The sequence below is a fragment of the Lepidochelys olivacea genome (genome assembly GCF_965140295.1).
Source record: "Lepidochelys olivacea isolate rLepOli2 genome assembly, chromosome: 1".
Classification (NCBI taxonomy): domain Eukaryota; kingdom Metazoa; phylum Chordata; order Testudines; family Cheloniidae; genus Lepidochelys; species Lepidochelys olivacea.
The window spans coordinates 128,882,811-128,910,090 of record NC_140411.1 but is presented as its reverse complement, the minus strand read 5'-3'; the positions used below and the strand labels follow the sequence as shown (position 1 = coordinate 128,910,090).

The following is a 27,280-nucleotide window of genomic DNA, read 5'->3' as shown; positions in this document are numbered from 1 at the left end:
ACTCAGAAAATATATCATTAGGTTCTGTTCCTTTGTTATTAAATAAGGGGATCTTTCCTCTTACTCCCAGATGTTTCTTTCAAAAATTTCCTTCTTTGTGAAAAGAACAATGTTCCAGTGATACCTCTAGTCAAAAATGGAAATAACTGAATAAAAGTTAACACAAAATGAAAAGGAAAAAGAGTTTAACTTGCAATGCCTCTTCCCCAGGGGAAAAAAACAAACAAACAAACAAACAAAACAGGCTAACATCACCCTCTGCAGAGCGGAATAGCAGATGGTGGTGAAATGGATCAGACCATTGCAAAATTATTTTAAAATTGAAATTTAGTAGAGTGGGTATGTATGTGCCTCCATTAGGAGTAAAATAAGGTAGAATCCCTCCAGAATGCCCTAGGTTTCAATGTTCCTCTTGTAGAAAGTGTGTATTTGTAGTGATGTGCTCTTACTAGTTACTGCACATCTCCAGTACTGCGATAACTCTGTTCCTTTGATTGTACAGATTGTTACTGTAAGGTATCTCACTCTTTTGTGTTTCTCATGGAAATTTCAGTGGTAACTCCTATCTCATTTTCATTCCAGGGTAGCAGAAAATCTTTCTTCCACTTTAGGCAGACTTGCCAGTGGCTGTAAATCAGTGGCGCTCCATTGAATCCATTGGTGCCATGCTGATTTACATCAGCAGAGGAGTTGGCCCCAAATTTTTCTAATAAAAGAAATCCACAGGCAAAAGTCAACTCAGGCTCAATGAAGTTTAATCTAAAAAAGTGAATTTAATCCTTTGTTTTATTTGACCTACTAATGCAGTTGTCCCCAAACTTTTTACCTGGTGCCCCCGCCTTACCCTTGTTCGCATTCCCCTCCCCCCGAGGAGCCTCAGTTGGGAGCCAGGGCTGTGAGGGGGGCCGGGGCTGGGGCCACAGCTTGGGATGGATCTGTGGCTGAGAGCAGGGCAACAGACCGGAGCGGAGCTGTGACCAGGAGTAGGGGCCAGAGCAAAGCTGGGGGCAGAGTGGGGCAGGATGGTGCTCCCTCCCATGAGGGCTGGCCCAGACTCCCACCATGCCCCCCCCGAACATTCCTCCATGCCCCCCTAAGTGGGGGGCACTCCACAGTTTGAGGACCACTGTACTAATGTCAATGTGGCCCATTGAAACTGAATTCCAATGCTGCATCATGGCAACCTTAAGAACACTACAGACAGAAGAATTCAGTTTTCACTTTTTATTCCTAGACAGGGGTTGAAAAGTCTAAACAGGTTCAGATCCATCAAAACTTTGAGGCGCCAAAAACTTTGCCACCTCTCACAGATAGACAGTTTACCGCAGCCCGTCTTTGGCAGCTGAGCAGTTTTCTTCTCTCATTCCTGAGTTTTTGATCTTCTTTCCAATTAAGGCTGTCAGACAGCCCAAGATCCAACCATCAGGGATGCCAGCAGGTAATAATCTGTTCTGCATCATACTGCTGTTCTGCCTCTGATTCACTGGTTTAGCTGGGCTCCTTCAGATTATCGGGATCAGATTCCAAGGCTCTTGACTTAAACAGATTTGTGATTTACCTAAGTGTCCTGTGAAAAGCCATAATTTTAAATTCTCCAATAAAAATCCCAGTGTCATGCTGAAATTATCTATACTCTTCTCCCCTGCTCTTTCACTCCCCTCTGCCCCACAATAAATCACTAACAGTCACAGAGAATTTTCTCCTCTGACAATGCAATACCATTATTTTATTTGTTTTTAAAAGGGGCATAGAATTATAAATGTATAAATTCATTATATTTTACAAAAAATATTTATTATTATTACAACTTTGTTATTATTTGCACTATAACAACACCTACAAGGACCAACTGAGCTCGCGGGTCCTTCTATGCTAGGTGCTGTACAAACATAGAGTGAGGGACAGTTCCAGCCCCCCAAAAACATAGTGAAAACAGACAAAGGGATTATTATCCCCTATTTAATAGATGAGGTACTAAAGCACAAGAGATATTAAGTGATTTGGCAAAGGCAGTGGTTCCCAAACTTGTTCCGCCACTTGTGCAGGGGAAGCCCCTGGCAGGCCGCGCTGGTTTGTTTACCTGCCACATCCGCAGGTTCGGCCAATCGCGGCTCCCAGCGGCTGTGGTTCGCTGCTCCCTCGGCCCGCGCCGCTTCCAGCAGCTCCCATTGGCCTGGAGCAGCGAACCACAGCCACTGGGAGCCGAGATCGGCCGAACCTGCAGACGTGGCAGGTAAACTAACCAGCGCGGCCCACTAGGGGCTTTCCCTGCACAAGTGGGGGAACAAGTTTGGGAACCACTGGGCTAAGGTCATACAAGAAGTCTAGGGAAGATCTTAGAATTGAACTCAGATCTTTTAAAGTGTAACCCAGTGCCTTTGCCATAAGACCATCCTTCCTCTCTTAATTAAAAATAAAATGGGTTTTGTAAATGTAGATGGCTCACTGCCACTGACCCAGGTTACGGAGGGACATTGGATGTGTTTCCTATTGCCAGCCCTAAGGGAAAGCTAAGTTCTTCAAAGCTCCCTAAGCTCCAGGATGCTCAAAAGCCCTGAGTTTTATTTAAAAGAATGCAAGATATTCCCACTGCCAAGGCTGGCATTTCATGGCTCACAGAGTAACTGGCAGAAATACAATTCATGTTCACAGCTGCAAACAAGATGTAATGGAGCACATAGCAGCAGTCACACTGTTACATATTATCACTGCTCTACTTGCATCTAATTAATTCCTTGAGAAAGACACCATTATAATGTAACCATTCAAAACAACCTCCCAACCAGTGTCTGTGTCTTGGAAACAACATATCACAGTCAGGATAATGGTTTGGGCTAACTACACTCTCTTGTGCTGCATCGAAGCCAACAAGCTCTGTATCCATCAGCACTGCAACGAACCTGCCCCCAATACGGAGCAAATGCAGAACCTTACTGGAAATTGAACCTATCATTTTAAGATATTTTAGTGCTAATTAAGGAAGGAAGGAAGAATGCACATTAGGGTGCGTAATGGTTGTGGGATAACCATACTTCTGGGGTGCTGAAGGTCTCACAGTGCTGCCAAGTGGAATAGCCACCTCTCATTTCTTCCTGGAGGTAGCAGCAAATTCCAATTTTTCCTATGGTAACTATGCACCACCAAATAGTTTTTAAGCTCAGTGATATTGTTTACAGGTAATATAAAAAGAAAATGGTATTTTCCTTTTTGACTGGTTGTTTCTTCTCCAGCAAACTCTATGAAGTGTAGGACAACAGAGAAAATATTTGTCAGCTGAGAGGTACGGTTTTTTTTTAGCCACACTAGTGTTTTTAGCCATACTTGAGGAACACCAAAATGAAAAATAATCGTGGGTATGCTAAGGAGTCAAAGCTTCTCTTTCACTTTTTTAGTAAAACATGTTTTTTTAATCTTCATGCAGTTATGCTGCATTCAGTGAACCATTGTGGTATTGTTGGATGAAAAACTAGGAATAAATCTCCTATAAGGTTGGCATCTATAGTGTCTCTTTGCAGGCACGGCTCAGATTGGAGCCAAGCTTCAGATAAGTAATAATATTTTAATAAACACTTAAGTACACATACAGTAATTCAAACTATGATACGGGGATCACCAGAGGTCCACAAAAAAACACAATGGCCATAGCAGTTTAGATTACAGAAACATGTTGAGTGTGGAAATTACGTGACAATGATATTCTGACCTTTCACCAATGATAGATGTCACAGTTTCAGAGGGACTGCACCGGGATTCATCCCCTACGTTCCACTCCAGGAGTGCACAGTCAGGGCTCAGGTGTCCAGCCATCACCTGTCTCTGTGCAAGACCTATGTCCTTCTCCCTTGTGACTGGGGGTTTTTAAGGCTGTCCAGCCCTCTGCAGTACCCTGTGGTAGCCTCAGCAAATCAGTCTGCCTAACACCAATGCCTGTGCTTTGCTCTTTTTTTTATAATTTATCAATAATTTATCAATAATCCAAACAGCTTTTTCTAACTAAGCACATTTATTCTTAAGGTAAAAGCATTACAGAGAGCAAATAGATACATACATACATAAAAGTTCCTACAGGCTTACTAATAAACATACCAGGAATTGCCCATCTTCCTTATGGGACCCGAGTAGGCCAACATCCATTCCCACCTTTCCACAAGGTTTGGGGCCCACCTCCCACCCCTTGGGCTGAAGGTCCTGCCCATTTACTGAATCAAAATGTAGACCCTGTGTCAGTTCCAGCTCAAATTTTTATACCAAAAAACCCTTTCTTTGTCTCATGGAATCTGAAAAACTCAATCTTATGCAAATCACCTCAGAGGGTCGTACCTCTCTGGAATGGTTTACAGTTTCACCAACTTCACTTAATCACCCCCCACTGTTTTTTGTTGCTGGAGGAGCTGTGGTAATCCAACCTCATGGAGTAGAACACAATCTTAAGCCATTCATAAATTTAATGCAGTGCTTCCAAAAGATAATGGTATAGTGTTGCAATATCTTTCTCAATGGGCTTCTTGGAGAGCTTTGCACTGCTAGGTTTAATGTGTGTAATCCTGTGTGTATGTCATGTCGAATCGATGGGCACTAATTATCCAGTCCTTACTTGTTGACAGAGACACATCCAAAGGTGGCCTTGTGACATCCAACAGCCACCGACAGTGTTGTTTTAGTAGGTAGGCTGCTACTGGTTAATCCTGGGGTTTTTAAAAGGTGCTAGGACAGCACCCATAAATGTCAAGTGACCATGTTAGTGTGACCGAGCTGCTATCACAATGAGTTTGAAATGTACTTGCAGACCAATGGTAATAGATTAGAAATGGAGGACAATTAACAAGACAACAAGGACTTTCGTACATTTCTCTGGGGGCCCTGAAGTTTGAGGACATTTCCTATTACTGCCCCGCACTCTAGTATCTGGACAGTGAGATCCTCATAGACATAAAAGTCAATGTTTTCAGCCTGGTCATGCTTTCTTGGATCAAGGACTAGTTTGTTGTGGTATTCCAGCTAAACTCAAGGATAGCATCATGCGTGACAATTTTTCCTGACAGCAAGGTCTTTTTCCTTGATCAGGTGAGAATTATTGGGTGGTGGTAGAAGACAGCTAGATTTTTCTGGATTTGAGCATCAACATTCGGATAGGGAGGCAGGTGATTACTAAGGCAACTGATGACTCCTCACCATCACTCCCAATTTGCTGACACTGTGACAGTTTGTTTTGGAGGATATCTTATTATAACTTAAGATAATAAAATGTAATTGTGGTGATTTGGCAAAATATAACAATTGCATGAGTCCTCCTTGACCTCTCCCATTCACAAAGAATTATTGTTCTTTCTATTATGTGAACACTCCCTCTATACCTCCCTTCCTACTTAGTTCCATCAAATAACATTCAATCACTGGTGACAGTATTTATTTACATTGTTCAAGTAGGAAAATAAATATAAGGTCTTAGACAGCACATCCCCATTAATCAGTCACTTCTTGTTATTTGAATTCCCATAAAAAATTATATATGGCTACTACTCATACTTATATATGGCTACTACTAAAAAGCCAGGTATTACAGTAACTGAATAGATACTGAAAATACATCATAATATAAATTTTTTGCAATGACCAACATATCACAAATGGTAGAGCAGCTAAAAAATTGATGTAAACAAAACTTTGTTTCTCTTTCCCTGTATCATGGGACCTCAATCCTGCACTGTTACAAAAAGAAAATAAAAATCTATATTAAATGGAAGATTAACAAAATTTGACATTAATTTTAATTAAAAGAGATTGTATTAAACCATTGTGGTTAAATAACTAACTGCCTGCAGAGAACAGAATGATTAACTAGGGACCTGGTGTCTTTATCTGTAGCTAGACCCAGAAGCATCACCAATGGTGCTGCACAACAAACAGTTTTTCCAACCCTTGAATATTTTTGACAGTTCAAAATTTTTGCCCCTCTTCAATCATGACAAAAAGTCAAGACATCAGAAACATCTGCAAACTGAAAAACTGTATGTTTTTTTCCCATTTAGAGAGTCAATTGAAATGTTTTGTTTTGATAATTTAAAAATCTTTCAAAGGTCCATTTTGACCTTTTTTCAGTCTAATTATCTTAAATTTCAAACCAAAATGGCATTTTAACGGGATTTTTTTTTCATTTCAAAAATATCAAAACAAAATTTTTTTCTCGTTTTGTTTTTTTTTGATTTAGGAAATTCATGAAACCTAGCCCCGTTTTGCAAAATTTTGAAAAATTGGCATAAAAAATATTGAAAAATTCCCAGCCAGCTCTAGTTACTAAGCAACTGGATAGATAGTGTGGTGTTCATTGCTGTAGGTGAGACCAGGCTAAGAAAAATGGGTAAAGGGGTTGGTGCTGTAGCACTGACATCATACATCTTGGCTGTTTTGTCTCTCTCACTGAATAAATACATGTGTATTTCTTGTTTTTTAACAATAATCTCAATCTGTTGGTGATGTTCAGTGTGGGAGAGGTTCTTTTCCAAGCTACACAGTTTAAATTTCATGGTGAAATTCTGACTCTATTGATGTCAATCGGAGTTTCGCAATTGACTTCCATTGGGTCAGGATATAGCCCCATATCTCTACAAGTTAATAGAGTAAAATGGACAGATGAGGAATGAAGCAAATGAACAGAACACTTTTCAAGTGTAATTTTGGATAAATTTCAGAATTAGGTACTGTATATCATATTTTCTGCAGAGAGCTAAACGCTGCTCTTATGCAAAGAGAAAACAAGTGAAGCATAAAGCGTAGGAATTTGCAAAAGCCCCAGCGATCTTTCAGACATGTAGACATTCCGAATGATGTCCTTGATCCTGTCCAAATGGTACTGCACAGACTGAGAAGTATAAATTTTTTCTGACTTGACACTCAAAAGAACCCAGCACGATTACATGTTTATATGTGATGATAAAGCTATGCATTTATAGTAGGTACAATATGATTGGATTCATTAGCACAAATGCTCTTATTAGCTCCTCAGCCCACTGATGGGATCCATCATTTAGCCTTTGTTTTGGGATAAGCCTGTTTCATTGTCCATACTAAACAATTTATAAGAATGCTGTCTAAAGCCAATGAGGTAGAGGAAAAAAGAGACTAGCTGGTGGAAGGTTATTTAAAATATTAATGGCCATATAGACTTCAAGACATATGGGGGACACCAATTAGCAGAAACAAAGACAGGCAAAACAACTTGTGGTAAAACAAGAAACTATTCACACTGAATGAAATTGGAACTTTAAAGTTTGGAATATTTTTGGTTTGCTCTGGATTTGACATTTTTTTACTTTCCCTCTGCACTTTTTGGCCTCAACTGGAATTGGAGACAGAGGTACAGAGTACCTTGTGAGAGGCTGTGCTTGATGTACTTGCCAAACTAAGTAGTAGTGGAAATTTCAAAAAAAGCAATTTTGATGAGTGCAGACCACATGGCGTTGGATAAATACAAGCTTTAGATTAACATCTGAGCTTTTGGATACTTAGTTGACCTGAAATAAATCTCTGAATTTTATACATCACTAATTATAAACATGAGAAAAAAATTTCCCTAGCCTAATCGAGATAAAGTATGGTCCTGCTCCCCTCAGCTCTGTCTTGAGTAGCTATGAACATTACCTTATGACTGGGCAATTGAGAAAAGAAGGTCTTCCTAAATTTATCCACACACAATCACTATGTTAAAACAATGTTATGGGCCTGGAGGTACATAATTAACATAGTAGTTAATTTTATCTTAAATCATTATTTACATAAAACTAGAATTTGTGCTAAAACTTAGTTTTCCTGGTGCTACTTTCATAAAGTACTCTCCCAGTTAGTTGCAGGGACATTTATTAAAAATAAAATGTTTATCACATTTATTTTATTTTTTTCATTGGTAGGTCAGTACAGCCAGTGTATCTCAACAACTTCACTTCCCAAATTGCAGACTATTCTGCTTCCCACAATCTCTCCGACAATGATGCACAATCCCACACCAACACAATAAAGTCACAAGGACAAAAAATGGAAACAACATGATGTGTGCCATATGAAAACCACTATCTTCTCCCGTCCCTGTGTCATCTTTACCTGTGACATCTTAACTCAGCAATGTTCCTTAACCTTTTCCATAACAGGTCCCCCACCAGAACACCCTTCCTTTTTTTCTAGGAAGGAACCACTGTTCATTTAACACTATGGGAAGGACAGGGTAGCTGTGGCCCCCAACACTTGTTTGTGATTTCATTGGGAATAATGACCCCAAGCTGAGAACTCTTGCCTCTCTTAACTTAGATCTGGATCCTACTTCTCTTGTTCACACTAGTTGCACCACTGAAGCCAATCAGAGTATGAGTAAAGTTTGTTTATGTGAATGTTGCAGGGCTGGGCCCCCAGATTTAAACACATCAAGGCAGAGACTGCACCTTCACTCTCAGTAGTGGGCCATACAAATCTATCATAAGATAGCCAAGTGTTAAACAAACAACAATTATATGGTAATGAACAAAACAAGATTCTAACTTTAAAATGAAACAATACGTAATCATCATGACAGAAATACATTTTAAAAGAAATTAGTGCTTGTGAGAGGGGTGGTACTGACATTCCGGTGGACAGAAATGGCTCTTTTATGGCTAAACAGAGACTAGCACAGGCAGCCACTGTGGCGGTTCAATGATCAGACAGAACACAGCTTTATGCAAGCAAACAGGCTGGTCAGCGGAGATGGGCTATTCTGCCCCCCCCCCCCCGCCTTCCACCTTCTCCTTTTATTATATTTCTCCCCCTAAGCATTACACACTGCTACCCAAAGGAATGTATGACGTTGATTAATATACTTAGTTACCATCCTTTATCTACTACAATCCTGGTTCTCAGGCCTTGAGCCCAGGCTAAGAAAGCCTCCCACAGTTGCTGTCCAAACAATCAAGTTCTCATGGTTCATATCTAGCCCTTGTCCTTGGATAGAGCAATGTGTGCATTGCTTCTACAAAACAGTCAGGGTGTGCCCTGCCTGCTTCCAGGTGGAATAGCTAAACATGAACTCTTCAAGCCACAATACAAGTTCCCCCTTGAATGGACAATGGGTTTCAAACCAGACCTGAGGGACTACTCCTAAGGTGTGATGAAATAGTGTTGTGTCCCTGAACATTCAAGACAAGACTGTCAGAGATGCATGCAATTGCACATACATGATTCATATAGACAGCTCCCACAGCGGCACACCTAGTTTCAGTAACTGAGGATATAAATAGCCAGCTGGAGGAGTTTGAATTGAGTCAGTGGTTTTTAATCCCTCTTGTAACAGGGTGTGCTACTCACTGCTTGGCAGCGCCTCCTCATGGAGGATCTGGGGAATTAGAAGTCCCACTGTCGACGCCCTGTCCGGCGGTCACTCACCCTGTTGCTTCAGTCACTCACTCTGCAGCCCCTCTCTCGCTATTCAGGAGCTACAGCACCAGTCCTTTGTGGCTTAGCTCTCTGGCCAAGTCATCATCATCCTCCCCATCAGGGTCTCATCAGAGTCTCTTTCCATAAAATCTCAGGCAGTGTCCATACCCACTATGCAGACTGTGCCACTCCTGCAATGACTGATAGGGGAACATAGACCCACCCTCTACTCTGGATTCCAGTCCAAGGACCCCTCAAACCAGCAGTTCAGGTCTACACTTCCTCAGACTTTTCTGCTTCTTTCCTGGACTGCTTCCTAAGCTGCTCCTTTCCTAGACAGCTTCCTACACTGCCTTTTCTACGTGCCTACTCTCACTTTTGTATCAGGGAACACAACTGGAGGCTTACCTCACAGCCATCCTTCTAGCATCTTTATAGATGCCCAGACTGTTACTCCCCGGTAAGCTGAGCTTCATTCTCAGTCTCTGCCACTTAGCTCCCCAGCTGGTGCAGCCTGTGGCTGACTGGCATCCCTTGCCACCTTAACTGTTTCAGTGGGGTGAACCATCTATACGGTTTTTAATCAATTGTATTGAAATTCTTTCCTTTGAATCTCCACCAGTTTGGGGGGGTTGTGTGTATGTGTGGGGGGGATGGTGAATGTAGATAAGAATTAGTCTTTCAGTGTGAGACAGGACTGAAAAAGGGGTGCCCCTTCCTTTCTCTCCTCCTCCATCAGTCAAACAACCTCTCCTTCTTCTCCTCCACTCTCATCCTTTGCTTTTTTGGAATAAAACCCAGGACATTTCACAATAAAGAGTGGGGTGAAAGTAAACATATTTACATCTCTGCATCCCATTTACTGTCTTCCGCCAGTCATAGCTGGAAGTGGAGGAACCTCTCTTAGCACTGCTGTCCATCAGACCTTTATTATGCTGACCTCTCTACTGGATCATCCACCCTGAAGCCACAGGCTTGGCTTCTTCTTGAAAAAAAACAACCTTAGTTCTTGCTCTTCTACTCACATTCACTCTCTTCCTACTGCACCTTCATCTCTATTTTCTGTTTTTTCCATTTTGTAGGCCTGGTTTTCTCTCCCCCCCCCCCTTTCCCTCTACTCTGTTTCCTAAAGTTTTCAATCCACATTCCTTCTCTTTCTCCCTTTTTCTCTCTACCACACTATTCATTCTCTTCTCTGGTCCCCATTTTCCCAGACAGGATCCCATTCGTCCCCCTTTCCCTGTCACAGTGTGCACAAGAGGGAAAAAACTGCAGACACTGGGTCAACAGCCACCTACAGACGATTGTCAAGCAGCTGAACTGGCTGTACTAAGTCGAAGTCAGAATGAGTCAATCCATAGAAGAGGTCCAGCTGAGGCAGCAGCATTGCAAATTTCCCAGCACTGGCAGAGATTGAACTACATGGGTACTTCTAGTGGTAAGATACAGTACTTCAGTCCCCATGCTTATTCAGTCCTTGATCTACTGAGACAGTCAGTACGTATGCCAATTAGTGCCAACCGTATTCACAATTTATGTGCAATGGATATCAGTCCACTACCTGTACTGAGACCACCAAAATCTCTTCACCTAACCCACTAAAGAGCCATCAGATTGGAAGCTTTTATTGTATTGACTATGAAGTGAAAGGGTCTATATTTCATTGCTAATTCCCTGAGCCATCCAGTCCCCTAAAACCTAGGTTCTTATATATAGAGAACAAACATTATAATTCATTATTTTGTTTTTCCTCATGGTCTGCACGCGCACACACACACACACACACACAACACAAACACACACACAGAGTAGCTTAAAGTAAAATCCATGTCATAATCAATTTTCCTCCTTTTATTTCACGCAGGCACTGGCTTGTTACTGTAAGGTTGATTTTACCAGTAACTGCTGAACTGTTAGCATTCATTTTCATAAAAAGGAAAAATAGTACTGAAGGATTCTCCTGGAGGAAAAAATATAAATATTCATGGAACTAGCAAACAGACAGAAAAATGAGAAAAATAAAAGGAAAAAGCAAGTCAAATTTGGATCCTATTAACCTTTTCAGTTTCCACCATTCAGATTTACTTATATTGTCATGCTTTCCTGTACTTTTAAAAGTTTACTGTTTGCCTTGAATTTCATCCAGCTACTTGAATAGGAGAACAGTAGACTAACTGGATCTGAAAACATACAATCAGCCCTAAATTCCAGTCTTACCCTCCCTCTAAACCAAGCTCAAACCATTAAGATATAGACAAATACATTTTTGACAAAATTACAAAACAAAAGAAGTCAAGCTCAAACCCAGTTCTAATAAACTATATAGGATACAGATGACTTAAAATATCAGTCTAAAGCAAGAAAGCATGAAGTACGTAATCACTGGGGCGGGGAGGGGGGAACAGTCAGAACAACCAAACACTTCCCAGGGAGCAAAATTTCTAGTCTGCATGCTCCATACCACAAGTTATTTCAAATGAAATGTAAATTCTACAAGTTTTAAATCACAGTTTCTCTGGAATGCTCCCTTTGGGAGAAAGAGCAAAAATTCTTCCCTCACACCTGCAGCTGAAAAAGCTAAGCATCAGGTTCTGTAAGGCAGTGTTTTCTCAACAACTGGTCTGTGGACCAGTCCCTGAGATCTCCCTGACACAGTTTAGGAAGCCAGCAAGCTGGTCCCTGGTATCAAAACAGTTGAGAAACACTGCTCTAAGGGCATGTCTATACTTTTAACTTGGTGTGGGTGTGGGATATCCATGTTAAGTGATCTGCAATAACTGTTGCGTGATCAATTCATATAAACTGCATTGTTATCTTGTGATCAAGTTAACATTGCTTCATATCTTTGTGGCCACACAAAACAGCGCTGTTTTGTGTTGAGCACTCAGCATCCTGGGCATCCCACAGTGCATTGTTCCACTGCTATGCTGCATGCCATCTGGGATTTTTCATGATCTGCATTCTGGGATTTAAACTAGAAGGCAATGTAATTCTCAGATTGGGGGTCAGACAGAACAATCCCCATGATTCCCTATGGGGGGGCATGGGCTCCCTCAAGTCTGCTACAGACCAACTTCCAGTCCCTTAGAACCTCTTTCTCCCTGCCCAGCAGATGCCCCAGGGGCATTCTTTGAGCAAACAAAAGAAAAGTCCTCCCCCCCCGCCTTCCCTTCCCTTATGACAGAAGGGAGTCGGGGGGGGGGGGGAAGAGGTAAGGGTGATTTGAGTATCAGGCAGTCCTCCTGGGTTAGACCTGTGGGCTTAGTCTAAAATGGGGTCTACATCCAACCCCTTCTCTTGAAGCATACTGCTTTGAGGCTGGGTCATGCAGCTTTAGGAGTGGTAAGGCCTTCCTCTGTCTCACTCTCAGCAGGACCGTCTCTACTACCTGAGGCAGGACAGACTTCTTCATGTGGCAGTTTTTCCCTTTTAAACTTCCCCACCCCAGGGAGAACAAGCCTTGCAGGGGCACTTTGTTAGTGTCGAACAGGCCCAAAGGAGCTGGTTAGTCTCCTCTCCACCAGAGTGAGAGCATGTCCCTTCAAACACCCCATAATCCTTTTTGCTTCTGTGATCCAGTGCCATTTTTAAAGTTCTGTCCGGCAGCAGGAAGGAAAGCACTGGCAATCACTGCAATCCTCATGGTCATGAATATAAACACAGTGTGGATAGAATATCTAAAGATATGTAACGACTAGAGAACTAGGGTGATAAAGGCCCTGAGGAGGTTGAGGGGGCTGTAAACAGATAGGTGTTAGGCTTGTAAAGATGTGTTTAGTGTTTGGACTCTATAAAATGCTTGTAAGTTGTTCAATGCATTACTCCTACTTGTAATGCCTGAGTGTCATGCTATAAAGGCAATATGTAACATTTTCTTTATAACTGTAAAAATTCCTGTTGTGAACTTGTGAACCGAGGCAGGAGCAGTAGTTCCCCAGCCCACCAAAAAGGACTATCAAAGTCAGTGGGCCATTGTGAAACATCATGATACAAAGACTGGATTAACAGCCCTCTCTCACCCACATCTGACCAGGATGACCCCAGAGTAATAGAGGGCACAGAGATACAGAGATGGATGATCCAGGCAGCCAGTAAAGCAGCATGGGATCTCTTCAGGAAGACTTCACAGCTGTGCAGCACTTGCTATGGGATGCAAAAGCATCCACACCTACTTCACTGCACCGACTCATTCCACATGTAAATAAACCAGCTTCCAAAGTGAGTTTGATCAGTTAAAAAGCAAGAGGCTTTGCAATAAAACATTTTGCATGTGTGAACCCAAGGCACTTTCATATGAAACATCTCAAAGTGACCCACAACAGATGTGAAGTGTAGACAAGCCCATAGTGTGTGGATCCTCTCAGAGCTGTGTGGGTTTTGCAGGATCTATTGGAAATACAGACCATCCACAAAGAAGCCTTGTGCTTCCACCTTGCTTCCAGGTTCCCTACTTGCAGTAAGCTGTGCGTTCCCTCTGGGTTCACCTTTCTTGCAGGTTTCACTGCACAGTTTCTCTAGGCATTGCTGCTTGATACAACTACCCACTATATTGATGCCCCAAGCCCCATCTCAGAGGTTGAAGGCCACCGTGCAGAAGAGGAATTTGCACAGCTTACTGCAGAAACTTGTACTGATTTGCTGCAGTTATTTGGAGGAAGGGATGGAACCTGTTAGACAGCTGCTAGCTTCCAAGCCCTGCCTCTGTCTCACTCCCATCCTTCCTGGATCAGATGGAAGGGCTTTCACAGAGTTTGAGGGGGAAAGGAATAACCCCTACAGCAGCTCTTCCTCCTATTGCTCCTCTCTCCTGGATTTTTATTCACCTCCATTCACATAATTATTGGTCACCTAATATGTAGAAGTGATTTTTAAAAGGCAGTAGCACACTTATATGAATTTGGCTAAGGACAGCTAGATGAGCAGTTTAAATTGTAAATCTGAGACAGTGTAGGGTAGAAAATCAAGAGACTTGGATAAGAGTTGTCCAAATGTCCTAAGTTTTGCCCATTTATAGACAGTAAATATCTTTGTCTGAGTTCTTAGATTACAAAATATATATTTAAATAAAAATAATAAAAAGCACAGTCTGGTTTGATAAAAAACATAGCCTTTTATCAATAAACTAGCTTCTAGAAGCATCAATTGAAGTAGATTTTTAAAATGTACCCTGGTCCAGCAACATCTGTGGTCCGACATAGGCACCAACTCCATGGGTGCTCCGCGGCTGGAGCACCCACGGGGAAAAATTAGTGGGTGTGGAGCATAAACCGGCACCAAGCTCCCCCCTCTGCCTCCATCCCCCTTGACTCTCATGTGCCGGTGGCCCCATGCTTACCAACTCCTCCTCCTCCCTCCCAGTGCTTCCGGAGCACTGAGAACAGCTGATTCATAGTGTTCAAGCTCCAAGAGGGAGGGGGAGGACCTGGGGCCAACAGCTGGGACCCCAGGCGGGGGGCCACACTGGGTGTTAAGCCTGGGGGTGCTGCAGCACCCCTGGTACTCCTACTTCCCGTGCCTATGGAGACCCGCTGACACTCCACATTGACCTCCCGTGGTTTGGCAAATTCTCTGGTTCGGCACCAGTCAGGTCCCAAGGGTGCCGGACTAGGGAGGTTCAACATATAGAGAGACTGACCCCTCATACTTGGATGAAATTTTGCACTGCTGATGATTGTGTACCAGGAAGCAATAAAAGATAAATAATTATAAGGAACTAATTATTTCCTTTCTGACTCCAGACTCCATAATAAAACCAGTCTCCCATATGTTTTTCATAGTGTGAGCTACTGCTTTCATTTTATAATTATTAACAATGCTGCAGATTAATGCAGGAATTTCTAAATGAATTAGACTCTGTGTGGGTCATTCTTGGACATCTAGTTATGTACGCCTATTTTGTAGGCTTGAAAAGAAGTCAACCTATCTTTTCAGAGTTCTTAACAGCCTTACAAAATATCATTTAGAAATCAGAAAAGAGATTTAATATATTTTTAGGTATATTGTACATTTGTCATCATTTAATATCTCACCTATTTAAATCTTGGAATATATTATTTTATGGCATTATAGTTCTGTCTAGCTCAGTGAACAGTGACAATGAAGCAGTACCAAATTCATACTTACATTTTTAAACTTTTTCCCCCTCATTTTAGGGAGAAAGATGCATTTGAAACTGTTGGGAAAACTTAATAGTTTAAAACAACCAGTTGTAATGGATTTTTTCTTGCTTTTTAAATATATACATAAAATGTAATTGTTTCTTAGCACTGTGAAACATGTTTTTATAGAGAATGATCCTGCACTGAGAGGATCCTGCACTGCGAAGGACTCCATAGGGAACAGAATTCAAACTGAATACCCATTTTCCACTTTTAAAGACTAGGGGATAGTTTCTAATACCTTTATTCAAATTGGTACTCCCTTACTCAGGTATTAAGATGCTACTTGGAATGAGTACCTTATCTTCAAGACTAGACCTCAGTGAATTTCTACAAGACTAGCCTAGTAAGTCTGAGCATTAGTTGCAGTAAAGATAAGTCAAAAACTAAAATGCTGACATCTTTAGAGATCTTCTATTTGGGTCACATTCCAGTAGTACCTCTACATCTCAGACGTCCAATTCTAGCTGCCTCCTGTCTTATCTTGGCTAGGTTTTTTATATATAGTTGACTAGGCTTTGTGGGATCTGAAACATGAGTTCCCTAATAGTGGAGTCTATCAGACTGGATTAATATTTTCTGCCCCTAAGTCTTAATTAAAGTGTGGCACTCCCCAAATATCGCTAAGTCTTTATTTACGAATATCACATAATTTCCCTTTAGATGGTATCCAATCTATCTCTGTAACCCACAAACTGAGAAACATCTGTGACGATTATTAGAATGTTAGGGTTTTATTTATACTCACAACCCCCATCTAATTATTTTCAAAGTAATAAGGTGGTAGTGGACACAGCACAGCAGATATTGGCCTGTAGGGAATAGTATACAAAAACTTGATCAAAGATAGCTCATGAGTCAATGACTATTTGCAAAGAGAACTATGTAATACACATTCTGTTTCTTAACCTACTTCTCAAGCCTTTGGCCATGGAATCAAATTCCAGAAGTGCAGTATAGGAAACAAAGCATGTAATGATTAATTAAATCCATATATTTCTTCTGCTTTGGTGCAACTTAATTCTCTACAGAACTGCACAATTTTTGCTATCAGAAAACAGACCAAAAACAAACAAACAAAACCCTAATTGGGAAACAATCAACAAAGGCTAGAATAATTCCTGTGAGTATCTCTTCCTCTCCTTGCCACCACAAAAGAAAATTTTAATTAGAAAGCCTCTCAGTTCAATTATTTGCAATTGCAGTCCTGGAAGCTCCTTACTTTAATCAAAGCTGTTCGGGAGATAGTTATTCACCCATTCTTGATAAGCCTCACTGAGGTCAGTCAGTTTTACCTTCCTCACGTCAGTGTAGTCTCTTCAATCAAACCCCAGGAATATCACTGAGATGAAACTGGGATAAAATCAAACACAACAAACTTGAAAAGGACCAAAACCCTGTATTACTCCCATTCAACTTTGTGTAACTAATTAACAGAGCTGCAAACACATTCATTCGGATCCTGAACAGCTGTCAATGCCCATTTTGTACTCATTATTCACATCTATATCCATGCCCTTTTTATTCACTGGTTGAACACATTTCCACAAGAAAGTTTAGTCATAAATATTTGGGGAATGGCTAAATCAGGTATCCAATCAGAGGTCAGAAAAAATATCAAGTGAGTTAGTTGACCACTCACTCATGTCAAAGAATGAATAATGAGCTGTCAAAATGAACCGTCTGCAAACAACCTAAAGGCTGAAAACCAATCATCCAAACTAGCTGGCTAATACTTATCAATAATGGCTGCATTCACAGAAAGCCAGATTCGTTTGCAAACAAACAGAAAAATTACCTAAATTCAGCAGCTCATTTATTTGCAGTGAAAAATTCAACCAGCTCTACTAATCACACTAAATAATAGGCAACCAGTCTGCAGCTTTTCCTCCCTAACCCAAGCCCTACAGAAGCTCTAAGGGAAATGTGCTCTACAAGGAGTGAGCCACAATGACTCCTCCCCAGGGTGTTTCCCTTCAACCCTGAAGAGAATCCCAATGCAAATTAATATTGACCTTGTCACTAATTTATGCTGGTTCTCCAACCACATTGGGTAACACCACCTTAGTGGGATTTAGTAGCGGCACTGGCTACAGCACCATGAAAATAGATCTTGTGATAGGGTCTGGATAGATAAAAAGATAGACAGATGTCATGGAAGTCCACAGGCCTGAAAAGCAGAGTGCAGGTAAACGCCCCCTGTACAAATAATCCAAACCACTGTGACTCTCAAGAGACCACATGTATTGGAAACCAAACTCCATGTTATTTCTACAAGAATGGGGAGGAAAGTTTGCGTTCCTTGTATTAGAACAATGCAGTGAAAACTCCATGTGTAGAAACTGCTGAAGATTCTATCCTCTCTATGAAAAAAAGAAAAGGAGTACTTGTGGCACCTTAGAGACTAATCAATTTATTTGAGCATAAGCTTTCGTGAGCTACAGCTCACTTCTTTTTTCTGCTTATGGGATAATCTCAAAGAAAATAAAGCATGAGCTGATGGCATTTGGATAAGCCAAATTGCTCATTTTTGCAGTCCTTGCTCAGAACACCATTAGACTTATTCCAGTGTTAAGACTTTACTTTGGTTCATGGCTAAAGCAAAGGGGGAGGAAGTGTTTATGTATAATTGAAATGCAAGATAAATAATAATCAATGCTGCAGTAAAATGAATTCCTTTGTCAAGATCATGTCAGTCCTGATTTGAAACATGCAGTGATTTGAAACAAAAGGAGAAAAACTTCTGAGGATTAATTACCAGAGAAGCAGAATCACTTTTTAAGAGAATAGAAATATAATATCATTAGACCATAATAGGTTCCACTGGATGTTAGCATTATAACCCTTCACTTATAGCTTCCCTTTATTATTACAGAGATAAGCATCCCTACAATCAAAGAACAAACACATACTTGGTAAAGTTCTTTTTTCTATTTTGATCCATCTCTTTGCCTGAACAGTAGCCTGAAGGATCTAAAGATTTTCCCCTTCATATGTGAATACTATGACTTGCGAAGGCCAGATCTACAGACTTGTGGCAGCATACCTATATCAGTCCGGGGCTGAAAAGGTGTGATCTCTAGCCACCTTAGCTGTGCTGACTGGAGCCCCTAGTGTAGATGCAGATATCCCAGCAAAACTGTATTTTTGTTAGTATAGCTTCCAGGTGCTGCTGGTATCAACTGTACCCATGCTAGGAACACTTTGCCAGTACAGAATATTGGTATACCTATATCAGTGAAGTGCTACTAATGTTGACATGGCCTAAGCATACCAAGTAACTACAGAAACTGCAAAATCACCACCTGCTATTAGGAGTGAAAGATAAGTCCGTAATATTGCTCAGACTGCCTGCAGTACTACACTAGCAACTCTCATATGGCTTTACATAATGCCTGATTAGTAAAAGATGTGCCATCAGAAGTGCATTTCCCCAAGCATTACAGGAGCAGAAAGTTGAGAATGAGAAAAGGAATGAATAAAAAAGAGCAGGTTTTGGAGGACAAGGGACAGGGGTGGGGAAGGGGCAGACAGAAGGAAGACCTTTGATTTCAGTTAGAGTAAGAGAAGGAAGGAAGGAAGAGGAGAGATTCAGATGGACGTTTTCAGTTTTACGTCTGAAAAAATAAGTCAACATCTAAGGAACAGAATGTAGAGGAAGGAGCCTGGCTAAAAGGTTTATTTGGTGAAATGTACCGAACATAAATATAAACAAACTAAGGAAATGCAACCTAGATGGAGCTACTATAAGGTGGTTGGAAAACCATTCCCAGAGAGTAGTTATCAGTGGGCTCACAGTCATGCTGGAAGGGCATAACAAGTAGAGTCCCTCAGGGATCAGTTCTGGGTCTGGTTCTGTTCAATATCTTCATCAATGATTTAGATAATGGCATAGAGAGAACACTTATAAAGTTTGTAGATGATACCAAGCTGGGAGAGGTTGCAAGTGCTTTGGAGGATAGGATTAAAATTCAAAATGATACGGACAAACTGGAGAAATGGTCTGAAGTAAATAGAATGAAATTCAAAAAGGACAAATGCAAAGTACTCCATTTAGGAAGGAACAATCAATCAGTTGTACACATACAAAATGGGAAATGACTGTCTAGGAAGGAGTACTGCGGAAAGGGATCTGGGGGCCCTAGTGGACCACAAGCTAAATATGAGTCAACAGCGTAAAGCTGTAGCAAAAAAAGCAAACATCCTTCTGGGATGTATTAGCAGGAGTCTTGTAAGCAAGACACGAGAAGTAATTCTTCCACTCTACTCCACACTGATTAGGCCTCAACTGGAGCATTGTGTTCAGTTCTGGGTGGGGCCACATTTCAAGAAGGATGTGGACAAATTGGAGAGAGACCAGGGAAGAGCGACAAAAATTATTAAAGGTCTAGGAAACATGACTTATGAGGGAAGATTGAAAAGAATTGGGTTTGTTTAGTCTGGAAAAGAGAAGATTGACTGGGGTCATGGTAACAGTTTTCAAGTACATAAAAGGTTATTACAAAAAGGAGGGTGAAGAATTGTTTTTCTTAACCCCTGAGGATAGGACAAGAAGCAATGGGCTTAAATTGCAGCAAGGGAAGTTTAGTTTGGACATTAGGAAAAACTTCCTAACTGTCAGGGCGGTTAAGCACTGGAATAAATTGCCTAGGAAGGTTGTGGAATCTCGATCATTGGAGATTTTTAAGAGCAGGTTGACAAACACCTGTCAGGAGTGACCTAGATAATACTTTGTCCTGCTACAAGTGCAGGGGACTGGACTAGATGACCTCTTGAGGTTCCTTCCAGTTCTATAATTCTATGAAGAGAAGAATTTGTGCGGGTTGGAAAGCTAGGGGTTATGAATTGAATAGGGAGGAGAAGCAGAAAAAAAGGAAAGAGAGGAGCTGGGGGAAAGAAAAACTTAGACGCTAATCCTTTAAATATTTATTCACATGCTTAACTTTACTCAGATAAGCCCCATTGAGTTCAATGGAACTACTTACCTGAGTAAAGTTATACAAATGTGTATTTGCAAGATCAGAACCTATACATGTAGCAGAATGGCAAATATTATTTTCCTATTTTGTTGTACATAGGAAGTATTTTTGTAACCTCATTTAGGTCCTGATCCAGCAAAGTACTTAAGCATGTGTCCAACGTTAACCACCCGTGTAGTCCTGTTGATTCAGTATGCTTCAAGTTAGACACAGGCTAAAGATACTTTGCTGGATTCACGCTTTAGTAACTTATTTGCTCAATTTATCATTCCATTGAGAAATAATGTTTAATTTATATTGTTTGTTTATGGCTTTTCAAACAATTCTAGTCATATCCCTTTTCTCTCTTTAAAATAAGTACTAGGCTGTGAATCTCTTTCCCTGAACTATTTAGAAAACAATGTAAAATCTGAATGGACAATTGGGTATATTTATGCTAAAACTCATTAAAATGAGTTATAATTGTGCTTACACTCCTGTAGTTAATCCAATGTAACATTAGAAATACTTTTAGCAAATTCAAAATAGGTTAGAGATCTATACTTTGGGAGCTCACAAGTATGCAACAATGTGCAAAATCTGTATCTTGCATTTTATTTTATCCAACATATATTTCCAGATCCTCCTCCTCTTTTCTGGAAATGTTGTTTTCCTTTAGTCAGAAGGTAGATTACACACATCCTTCGGACACTGAAGTTCATATCTCTCCCTCCTATGGACTCTGGGGGGGGGGGTTCTAAATAGTGGAGGAGGGAAAGGGGGGGAAGGGGGAAATCAATTTGTCTTACCTTCTACATGCATGAGATTTAAACTAACCAAGCAAGCAGGAGTCCAAAAGTCACTCCTGAGCTAAAGAAACTCCCAGATAAGAAAAAAATATTCTGATATATGTCCATAGGCATCTAAGGATTCACATTTGGTTATCCCAATTTTCAGACTGTAGTCCCAATCTCTCAAATAAATTAAATGAATGAAAATAAAGCTGAATCTAATTTTAGAGACTGTCCCAGAAAAACCCTGTAATTTTTGGAAGAACAGGTGGTTCACAATACAGTATCTGCTGAAAGATCCAAGTAAAGAGAAGAACGCTATGTGTGTCCAGTTCCCAAGATTTTGTTGTGTGACAATTTTGATAATGTTTCTAGAAACACCAGCCATTTTAAGGAGTTGGATACTTTTGTGGCCACAAATGTCTGGTAATAAACAAGTGGCAGGCCTACAAACCTGACGTACTTCCTGGGATCTGGCATAATACAGAGAACTGCCCTGTCAAAATTCAGAAGGCAGAACACAAACCCCGTCATCAAGGATTTTATGGGTTTGGATGCTGACTGAAACTTCACATTTGATCTTTGATAGCATAGTTTTATTTCTGGCAAGTGATAGTAGGAAAATAAACAGACTGGATGTTTTCAATTAATCAGAACCAATATTTAAAGCTAATTTAATATTTATGCTGTTGGAATACCTAAAATAGGGTTCAGATTGGCTCCATCGGTTTGGCTTTAAATAAGTATTGTGCACACAATGTGACAACTGATCCTTTTGAGATGATGGCTTCTAAAATATTTCTGTATAAAGGAAGAAAGGGTAAGCCATGGAGATTTATCTATAAGGCCCAATGTAATCAATCAATCAATCAATCATTAAAGCATATGCTTATTTTTAACTTCATCTATTTTCCCAGCTGAGGTTTATCAGAAATCCCCTAAAATTGAAAAAAAAATGGGGTTACAACACAGTTCTAGTAACCGTGAGGGAGTGACTATGCTAATAGTCTATGCTAATAGGGAGTGCTATGCTAATTGGTAGTGACTGTGCTAATACAATGTACAGTATTAAGATGGAAGTGATTATGTTAATATTGAGTTATGCCTCTGAGCATGCCTAATGAGAACCAGATGTTTCCACAAGCCTGAGCAGTCTTATAGTGAGCTAGGTGTTGATGCAGTTAATAAAATGCTCTGCCTTCTCTCCTGACAACCCAACCTTGTGAATACTTAATCAAAATTAAAGCATCAGTGAGTTTGTTAATTTCACATTTCTTTGAGACTGGAATTCAAGCTTGTTGCTGCAGAGCATCTAACAGATTGTGTGCTTACTATGGCCCTGATCACTTTCCTTGAATGGGATACAACATACCCCTTTTCTCTCTCTGTCTCTGTTGTGGCTTTGCAGATTGCAAGGTCTTTAAGGAAGTGACTGTGTCACATATGACTAATGCCTAACACATTTGGGGCTCTACCAAACAACTAATAATAAAAGCTGCTGAACTCTGCTCAGCTGGTGCCATTAGAACAGCTAATACACCCTTGGTGACGAGCCACTTCCAGATGTATTTGCTCACTCATCTGGTTCCTCAACACGTGGCCGGTGCATAGGCTGTGCCACAGGGACTTAAGCGGCACTGATAGCATGTGGCTTGTAGGAATAGGGGAAGGAGCAGTGAATGAGTAGCCTAGAACAGTCAACAGTACTGATACAAATTTGACGCAAACTCCCCAATTCCTCACTGCTACTTGTAGCTGTGGGGTACATGAGAGAAAAATCTGTTGGCCTTCCCTCTACCCGACAATAAGAAGGGACCACACATTTCATTCTCTCAACTCTTCATATACCCATACACTGAGTCCAAGAACGGGGATGTGCCACTTCATTTTCACATACCATCACTGCAAGAGGAAATAAAGCAGGCACATATTCGCTAACCTCTTATCCTTCCTACACAAACCATCAGAGAAGGAGGGCATGGGAAAAGATTGGTCAGGTTCTCCTTCAATTCAGCTACTCCTTGCTATCATAGTAAACTGTTACTCCACTACAGTTTTTGTGCCTACTCGAAAGGGGGAAGAGAGGAGTGTAAGTAAATAACAATTTAAGAGGAGAGAGAAAAGAGATTTAAAAGGGACCACTGGGGAAGCAAGTAGAGAACACAGAAAACAACAACATGGAAATGAGGATGCAAGAAGTGGGAAATAAAGAGAGAAAAGGGGTGGGAGAATCAGAAACTGTAACTCCAGCAACTGAGAAGTCCACAGTCAGTGTGGCACTACTGAGCTACCTCCCCTTGACCATTTCAGGCAAACAGAGGCAGCTGAGTGTCACTTGGGTAGTTACCCAGCAGGATAATCTAAAAGAGCAACTTTAAGGCAGGAATCCAGAAACCATCCTAATAAACCAAAGAGGAAAAAAATCAAGATGTTCCAGCTTTTCTATGCAAGATGGTATTTGTATTTCCCCTGCATTTATTGCTGTAGGCTTCTCTTGAGCAGAGACCACTGCTTTGCCACTATGTAGTAATTTTGTAATTAAGCAGGGACAAAAAATGAAACCACCTAACTTGTTTGGTCAAAAACCCTAAATCAAGGTCTGAATATAGATCTGTAGATATACAATTATTCCTCCAATCAGAGAGAAAAGGTTGCCTGTTCCACTAAATCAATCTTTAATCTCTCCATCATTTGAAATATTTTTCCATATCCAGGTATTTTCAAAGTGAAATCATGTTCAGATTCAACTAACACTCTCCAGAGTAGCAGCCGTGTTAGTCTGTACTCGCAAAAAGAAAAGGAGGACTTGTGGCACCTTAGAGACTAACTCTTGGACGTTCCTGTTAACTGCTGGAAATGGCCTACCTTGATTATCACTACAAAAGGTTCTCTCCCCCCCCCCGCCCTCTCCTGCTGGTAATAGCTCATCTTAAGTGATCACTCTTCTTACAGTGTGTATGATAACACCCATTTTTTGATGTTCTGTGTGTATATAAATCTCCTCACTGTATTTTCCACTGAATGCATCTGATGAAGTGAGCTGTAACTCACGAAAGCTTATGCTCAAATAAATTGGTTAGTCTCTAAGGTGCCACTAGTACTCCTTTTTCTTTTAACTAACACTCTGGCATCCTCCATATTCCCTCACCACACAATATTTGCTGAGGAATGTTAAACTGTGTACAGTAAGCAGGCTGTAAAACATAAAGCACCTAATCTAGTGCTCTGAATTGGAGCCTCAAGTCATCTCTACATTAAACCATTTATAGTAATATTCAAAGAGTTCATGGCAATCTCTGTAAAGGAAAAACTGCATATGTGCAATTGCAAAGAGATGGTTTTGCTGATGAAATAGAAAGTGTATGGTGTGCACACATATTACAGGAAATTTTTATTCTTTCAGTTACTGTAATCTAAATAAAACAACCGGCTTTCAGGAGCCAATGGGACTTTGGTTTATTAATCTCCCCTTCTACACATGAATTTAATACTTGATTCTTACTTGGATGAGAACTATCTTCCTGGTCAGAAAGGTCTGGTACTGGGAATTGCAAAATGGCAGCCACCCCAGTCAGCTGGCCCAGTTGTTCTCTGGAAAGATGTAGCTTGGAAAATATCCTGACAATCCCTGTGTTATCGCATGCACTCTCAACAAGCCATACATATCTACTTCTTGCAGGGACATCCTGGTGCCAGAGAAGCTCATCGCTGATCAATAAAGTATCAATCGCCATTGATTCATTGGTCTTCTTCACATGCTTGATCCCATAAAAGGCTTGATCTGGTTCATGCTGTAACATCTGGTAAAAGTCTTCCAAGGCTTTAACCTCACCAGCTTCTCTCGTATCAGAGAGGAGACTAATTATAGTCTAGTATATTTTTGTCCAGAAGATGAATGAACCTGCAAGAACTTGGACCTATGATCCAGCAGCAGCTTGTTTTCCATCTTCTTCACCTACTGAAACGTGTAATAACAGAACTGCTCTCTCACAAAGCCCGGATTGGCAATGAGCACACACTTCACCACAGCAAAGTTCATGTACCATTAGATCCTTGAATGACATTCTCATAGAACCCCTCCAAGGCCTTGTCATTCAGGGAGCAGTTGTCCCTCCTCTTCCTGGGGATGTTCATTTTAACCTTGGCTTGCCGGAGCCTCATGCTGGGAGTTACCAGGTAGATGTGAGCATCACTACTGCCACCACATGAGCAGTGCACGTTGGGTCACAGGCTTCCTTTATCTTCTCTCGCTCCACATTGTCCCAGTGCTTCTTGACCAAAGTGAACTTGGAGTTGCGTTCCAGCTCCATGGTGTGGAAGGCCTCCATCTTGATCTATTAATTCTTCTGGATGTTTGTCCCTTTGACTTGCAGCTGGCATGCCTGGGAGTCAAAATCAATTGTCTGCACACAGATGGTGACAGTGGTGTGAATGTGGTAGCTGCCTGGTTTGTCTGTCTGTACCTTCCTGACTGTGGAGGCCTTCAGGCTGTCTCGTACCTGTGGAAGGTTGTAGGTGTGCCACATGTCATGCCACCTGACCTGCGCTGTCCTTCTCAATATCTTTGCGGAGGACTTTCATGCTGCCCACTGTTTTGGAGGAGTTGGGTAATAATGTTCAGGAACTGCTTTGGGAATGTGGGCTCCTTCCTCTTTCTCAGGGAATGGGACACTACTCTGCACTTCACAGCTGGGATGAGGGGAAAATGCAAGCCCAAATACACTACCAGAGAGAAAAATAACTTGTAATTAAATATCAGAAATATTGATGAAGGATTCTATTGTAAACTCTACCAGCTGCATACTAAAAAGATACAGTAATTTAGTTATTAAAGATTATCTTTATTAGCTATCTTATTTACAGTATATAATTAAAACTTTGTGCTGGATACCTTTATGTAACCATAGCTATGATAGAGGATCTGATTGGCCAGTAACCACCACAAGCATTACAGTTCAATTAAATGAATACTACTATGCTATACAGGCTTGAACCAACTCCTGTTGAAGTCTGTGGGAGTCTATACTAAGTTTAAGAGCAGTTGACTTTATACACACACTTTGTACTTGGGGGGGAAAACATAACTCAGTGCTAGAAATATCATATCATACAAGTGCTAGAAATATCAAATATATTCTGTGAATGCACAAAAAATAAGTTAAACTAACACCATGCACAGTCAAAATAAATTGTCTCCACATAAATGATGACAATGGTGTGAATGCAGTAGGATGCACAGGATGTTGAAACAATTAAACAAGTACAATAAGTTAAATAGTGCTGTTTAATTTTCAGAAGTGCTGGCATTTAAGTTTATTAATTCAACTGGAGTTTTGGCTGCTAAATACCTCTAAAATTCAGGCCCATACTTTGAACCCCATCCCACTACCATTGCCCTTGCCATAGTTTTGTCACTATGTCATGGCTAATCTAGGAGATTGTACTTTTCTCCTATCAAACATAGCTCTCTGCTGGGGTGTGTTCACAGGGTCCCCCAGAGGTGTAGGTTTTGGCAATACCCCATTGAGATGCATAGGGCAGTTCATCCCTCTCAGAGCTATTGTTTCCTTTCTGTCTGCAGACCCAGGCAGATGTCATTGGCTCAGTTATGTTTTCATGCTTTTCTTTGTAATTATTAGTGCTTGGAACTTAAAGACAAAATTAATATGAAAGCTGGATTCTTAAGTAACTCTAGGAGCTGTATCATAGAAACAGTCATATAGTATCTATGCCTTAATCCAGCCCTGCTACAGACTCTAAAAAACACACAGGGAACAGATCTTTGGAGAATGGTGGTTCCATTTATTTAATAATCATTCTTCAAAAAAAAAAAAACACTCGAAAATAAATACAAAACAAGGAGCAATAATACCCTTCTAGATCTGTTAGTGATGCCATCAACTCCAGTAGGAGAAACACAGGACCCCAAACTGTGGCAGATTTAAAAAGGAACAAAACTTTTAGTTTATTTTTTTTA

The 27,280-nt window shown here is 40.8% G+C and overlaps 1 pseudogene across 1 annotated transcript; it reads right to left on the bottom strand.

Annotated features, from left to right (window-relative positions):
• Window positions 1-24,716: 24,716 nt before the first annotated feature.
• LOC311518317 (protein pelota homolog pseudogene) lies at window positions 24,717-25,884 on the bottom strand (annotated as a pseudogene). Its single transcript has one exon. The product of its transcript is annotated as a protein pelota homolog pseudogene (transcript).
• Window positions 25,885-27,280: the final 1,396 nt, after the last annotated feature.